Raw genomic sequence first — 6,474 nt, 5'->3', positions numbered from 1 at the left:
ATTGCTATTGCTATTGCTAGTGCTAGTGCTAGTGCTACTGCTACTGCTACTGCTACTGCTACTACTACTACTACTACTACTACTACTACTATTACTATTACTATTACTATTACTATTACTATTACTATTACTATTACTATTACTACTGTGGAGAGGTCACAAACAGGGACCTATAATGACTGCACTCCAGAAGACCCAACAAGCAGCTGAAAGAGTCAGATGCAGATATTTACACCCAACCAATCGACAGAAGCTGCTGACCTCCGTGGTTGAATTAGGAAAAGACTGGAAGAAGCTGAATAGGAGGACCACCCTGTAGGGGCACAAGCAGTCTCAATTAATCTGGACCCCCGAGATCTCTCAAACACTTGACCACCAACCAGGCAGTGTACACTAGCTGATATTAGGCCCCCCAACGCATGTGCATCAGAGAACTGCCCGGTCTGGGTTTAGTAAGAGAAGATGCACCTAACCCTCACATTACTGGAGGCCCCAGGGAGTTTACAGGTCTCGGTGTTGGAGGGTCAGGATGGGGACATCCTTGTGGAGACAGGGAAATGAGGAGGAGGTACAGGATGTTTAACGGTCAGAGTGTAGACCAGGAGGGGAATAAAAATCTGGAGTTTAAAACAAACAAACAAACAAACAAATAAATAAATGAAAAAAATAATAAAATAAATTTATTGTGTCATTTGGATGATAAGTAAATCTCTTTGTCATGTCTGGTGTGCTTGCTATTTGAGAATTCAGGTGCCTAGATGAAGGGTAAGTGTCTTGTATATGAGAAATTCGTGTTTCAACCTTAGAATGGCTTTTGGAAATAGGTGTTGAGAAACAGAAATGTGACCAGAAAAGTGGTATATGAGGTAGAACAGGACACTGTGCATCCCTTTGCCAACTTGTATGTAATCCAGCCAGGATGATAACTGAGATGCAAAGTGATGAGTTTCACCTATAACTTTATATGATTGACTTGGTGATGGGAACCTGTATAATACAGAAGAGCTGGCATTGTGTAGTTAAGATGTGCTATTTTAAGGCTTACCCTGCATAGGTGAGAGACAGAAACAAGCATTGTGGAAGGATCAGAGGAGATAATAGCAATGTAGTCAGAAGTTGTTTCCACATTTGCCTCGAATTCGCAGTGAAGTTTTGCTACTGTAAGGAGGAAAATGTAGTCTGGAATGGTAGAAATGAAGACAGCAAGCCATAATGGACATGGCTCAGCAATTAGGAGCATACACTGTTCTTCCAGGAGACCAGAGTTTTAATTCCCAGCACCTGAACCAGGCAGTTAACTTCCTGTAATACCATATCCACAGGTATCCAATGCCTCTGACCTACCTGGGCACCTTCACAGACACGCATACACACACACACACACACACACACACACACACACACACACACACACAGAGCATGCATGCATGTATATATGGGGGGGGCTATGTGTGTGCATATGTATATGCACTTCTGAGGCCAGAAGTCAAAGATAGTTGTCATCATCAATCAGACTCTCTTATTTTTAAGACAAAATCTTTAATTAAGCCTGGAGTTCCCCAAATCTGCATGATTTAGTTAGCTGATTAACTTCAGGAATTCTTCTGCTTCACCTTTTTCCAGTACTGGTAATATGGCATCCGTTGTTTATTACTATGGGCAGAGTTTTCCTTGGGCTTTGAGAATCTGAACTAAAAACTTCATACTTCTGTACTCGGCACAGAATCTAACTAGGCACTAACTTCTATGACACCCAAGGACCTCTGAAACCCACAGCATTGCTCTCATCAGTTCAGGGAGCTAGGTCTAAGAAAGTTACACTTCCTGACCAGGATCACCCTGTGCTAGAGTAAAGTGTGGCACTGAATCAATTCCTAACTCATATGCTTTCCATGTGCTACAAACTCTAGGGTGAGGTTATGTTCTCTTTGTTTACCTCTAAAATGGCAAAAGCTCTCCGTAGGGAACATAAATTCTGAGTCATGGCCACCTCTTGAAGTCGAGACGTATTGATTCTAGTCATGACTTGCCATCAACCACTTGTTAGACTATATGACCACATCACTAACTGTTAAAATATTTACAATTAAAACATAAAGATTAAAAACATGAAAATTTAAGAGGCAGAATGTGTTGTATATAATATTCACTTATAATACAGTCACTTTGTTTATCAGAGCCAACACAACATATACTCAAGTAGACTCCTTCTAAATGGCTTCTGTGTGGAACACACTAATACATACTCTTTTAAAAATTCTGTTAATGGACTAAATGCTGATGAAGAGAATATTCTAGGAGTAGGATGAAATAAAAATCAAGGCCTTAAATAAATTTACATAACTCATATCCTAACGTACTCTTTGCTTACTAATACATAATTTTACTACATCCTACCAGCAGCAGCATATCAATGCCTTTAAAACCATCTTTGTGTGCTCTGTTTTTATTGGTGAATGATTCCTACCTCAACTCTAGTAATGTTTCCTTGCATTTATTTTTAAAAAATCATTACATTTTCCAGAGAAATGTATAGCCAATGGGTCATAATGTCCAAGTTCTTGGTTCTAGAAAAGCATAAGTGACGTGGGTTTATATTGCATAATGCATGTGAGAGTCTGCATCTCTGTTGCCCTGCTAATTAAGGTTGAAGTGTGTCATTGTCCTGACAGCCTTCTGGGTCTTGGTGCAAGATGGAGTACTCCCTTTACTGGCAGGGCTTCCCCTTCTGTGACTTTGTCTGGAGAATTCAAAAACCCTGACACATGTCTTTCCCTATGGAATGTCATATAAACTTTCTCCCAATAAGAACCCATTCAGCGAGCACCTGAGATATCTGAGACTCCTTTCTTGGCTAATGAGTTATTTTGGTACCATTAGTCAATGACATCTGCCCATCCTGGGTATTTTGACCCCCATTCTCCAAATTGCATAAGCCTTGAATCAACATCAATTAAAGTTGATCTGCCTCCCTGTAGCTGATCCTGGTGTCATCATTTACGATAAGTCCTCACCCCGCAACCACCACTCTCGTCTGTACCCTGGTCCCTTTGACCTTGTGGACCAATGCTGGCCAATGATCCTGAGGGGCAGGGATGGTCACAATGGGAACGTGATTTCTCTGGATGGGCATCAAGTGGCTTGAGTTTATATCACATAACACATGTGAGTGTTTACATCCTCAGTCCTAGTGTTGGGAGCTTTTTCTAATGGAAACTCCCTATGATGGGAATGAAATAAAGAAGGAAGAAGTATGAAGGATATTAATTTTAAAAAATTATAATTCTGAACTGCTTTTCAAAATGTCCTGAGAAGGTTCTGTTGTCCATTAAAATAGACCAAGAGGATAGTGAGAACATTTTTATCATGTCCATTAGTAGAACTCAAGCTTCCTAAACTGAATATGAGGGTGATGCTATGTATTTTAGAGGTATTTAAAGATCATGGAAGTAAGTCGAGAAGATGTCCCAGTTAGTACAGTACCTGGCACACAAACTTCCTGATGTTGTCCTGTGCGTTGACTCAAAACCCCCTTCAGAAATGAATACAGCTAGAGGATAAGCTTCTCATTGGCAATACTCTTCTTTTAGGATGTTTCATATATTTCCTTCACTCTATTCTGGCATATTCTTCATTCTGAATGGGCATACATAGTTAACATAATTACATATCCAATTAAATGACTATCAGTTGCTCCCAATGCTTAAGTGCTACTATTGCACCTTTGGACACATCTTACCATGCTGGCCATTGTTGCGGTCCAAATGTTTTGCAGCTTGGTAGAGCTATGGATTGCTTTCCTCCTTTAACAATCCAAATAGCACCTTTGAATTATATAACAGTTAGTTCTGTGTGAGATGGCATCCATGTCAGATACATGTTAGATTCAGCTTTATTCCTCCCAAGTCTTATGCCTGAAGTGTGTGAAATAGATCCAAAATGATGTATATGCAGAACTTGTGTACGGAATTCCCAGTAGACGTAAAATAAATGACAAAATTATACGTAAGTATTAGCATTATAATTTGAGTAATTATTGATCATTTGCTGAACCTAGTTTTAAATGTAGAAGTAAATTCAAGTTTAAAAATCTTGGAAATACTCCTAGGACCACAGAATGCTGTTACTTAGCACTAACAAGTGCACTCTGCAGGACTTTTTAATAAATTTTTACAGAAGAGCATATTTTTTAATGAAACATCTCAGCAGATGCAATTCTCATTTTAATTATCTGTGTTTGATAGTTCAAGAAAAATACTCTTCATTACAGATTTGATGCCATAGTAGAGAGACTAAATGTATCTCTTTATGAAATATTATGCTTCAGTTCCTTAGGATCATGTGCCCTTTGTTTAGCTTTCACCATCTGACTTTCATACATTAAACTTTGGTACCTTTTGTGGAAGAACACTTTCTGAAAATCCAGTTAAAATAATTTTGATACAAATAAAATTACAAGTCATGACCTATTTATACTTTCCCAGGCAAGGATCTGAAACAAATATAGTTAGGACCATGAGACACAAGTGAGTAGAAGCAATTATAATGAGTCAGAACTGAGATTGGAAAATTAGGAATTGAGCAACATTCCCAATGGAAGTAAAATTCCAATAAAATGCCTTCATATCCTAACCAGTTCATAGATAAGTTAAAAGAAATATGAGAACCAGACTAAAAGAACTCTAGTTCTCTCTTTGGGTAGACATGCTTGCCTTGGCACAAACAACCATAGTTGCCACTTAGAACTCTTGGCAGTGAGGAGTCGTGAAACTAACATTTAATTTATAAGTCATGGGAATTTCAATGAATCTGTGTAGAAGTAGTAGTGTTTAAAGTTGACTTTCCAACTGTGGGAAATCAGTAAAATTTAATGTTTCACTGTTTTAGCACAGAAAGTCTATGGCGTAGGATCATCAGTCCACATGGTCAGGCCATGACCATTAACTCTGAAGATGTCTGTGATGAAAGGCTCTACTTCCTGTAATGTGTGAGTTATGGCAACTCAGGCACAGTACCAGTGTTTTCTGATTCATTTTCCAGCCATTAAATATGAGTAATATTTATATTTCAAGTGTGCTTTTAACAATGAATATATATATATAGATAGATATATATATATAATATATCTCCAGTATTACATGAATACTTTTATAAAATAATCATTAGATAATTACTATGATTTATTGTGTCATATTCCTACATAATAAAAAAAATGTACTAGCCACTTTTTAGATTGCAATAAGAGGTGGATAAGTAAATATTTTATTACACATATAGTCATAGACTTTTAAAGCCATTGGGTAACAGATTTTCCATCCCAAGCAGGGAGTTCACAATGGACTGTTCTAAAGTCTTAAGAAACATAAATTCTGTGAAACAAATTATTTTATATATTATGAATATATTATGGACATATTATTTTCTGTGAATGTGAGTTTAAAGTTTTTCTTACCTATGTATATTCTATTTATAAATGATTAGAATGTAAGACAACAACTGACATTAAAGAAAATAAAGTTGTGACAACTAAGTATTATATCCCTGTTAGAATAGCCAGAAATAATGATAGTTACAGATAATTTCTAGTTACGGGCATTGAATCTGTGGAGTCAAGTGTGACTTTCATAGTACTGCTAATGCTATGTATGTTGTTATCATCTTCAAAACCATTGATAGTAAATAATAAAGTATATCTACATATTCTTTTTATTCTTATATTTTATTAGATATTTTCTTTATTTACATTTCTAATGTTATCCCCTTACCCGGTTTCCCCCCATAAGCCCCCTATTCCATCCCCCTGATCCCAGCTTCTACAAGGGTGCTTCCCCCACCTACCCACCCACCCACTCCTGTCTCCTGGCCCTGGCATTTCCCTACAGTGGGCCATCGAGCCTTTCCAGAAACAAGGGCCTCTCCTCCCATTGATGCCCGACTCAGCCATCCTTTGCTGTATATGCAGCTGGAGCCATGGCTCTATCCATGTGTACTCTTTGTTTGGTGGTTTAGTCCCTGGGAGCTCTGGGGGTCTGGTTGGTTCATATTGTTGATCCTCCTATGGGGCTGCAAACCCTTTCAGCTCAGTCCTTTCTCTAACTCCTCCATTACGAACCCCATGATCAGTGCAACGGTTGGCTGCAAGCATCTGCCTCTGTATTTGTAGAGCCTCTCAGGAAACAGCCATATCAGGCTCTTCTGTCAGCAAGCACTTCTTGGCATCCGCAATATTGTGTGGGTTTGATAATTGTATATGGGATGGATCCCCAGGTGGGGCAGTCTCTGAATGGCCATTCCGCAGTTTCTGTCCCACACTTTGTCTCCATATTTACTCCCATGAGTATTTTGTTCTGCCTTCTAAGAAGGTCTAAAGAATCCACACTTTGGTCTTCCTTCTTCTTGAACTTCATGTGGTCTTTGAATAGTATTTTGGGTATTCTGAGCTTTGGGGCTAGTATCCACTTATCAGTGAGTGCA

The sequence above is a fragment of the Mus pahari genome, chromosome 18, assembly GCF_900095145.1.
Source record: "Mus pahari chromosome 18, PAHARI_EIJ_v1.1, whole genome shotgun sequence".
NCBI lineage: Eukaryota > Metazoa > Chordata > Mammalia > Rodentia > Muridae > Mus > Mus pahari.
Note: the sequence above shows the minus strand (reverse complement) of the source record.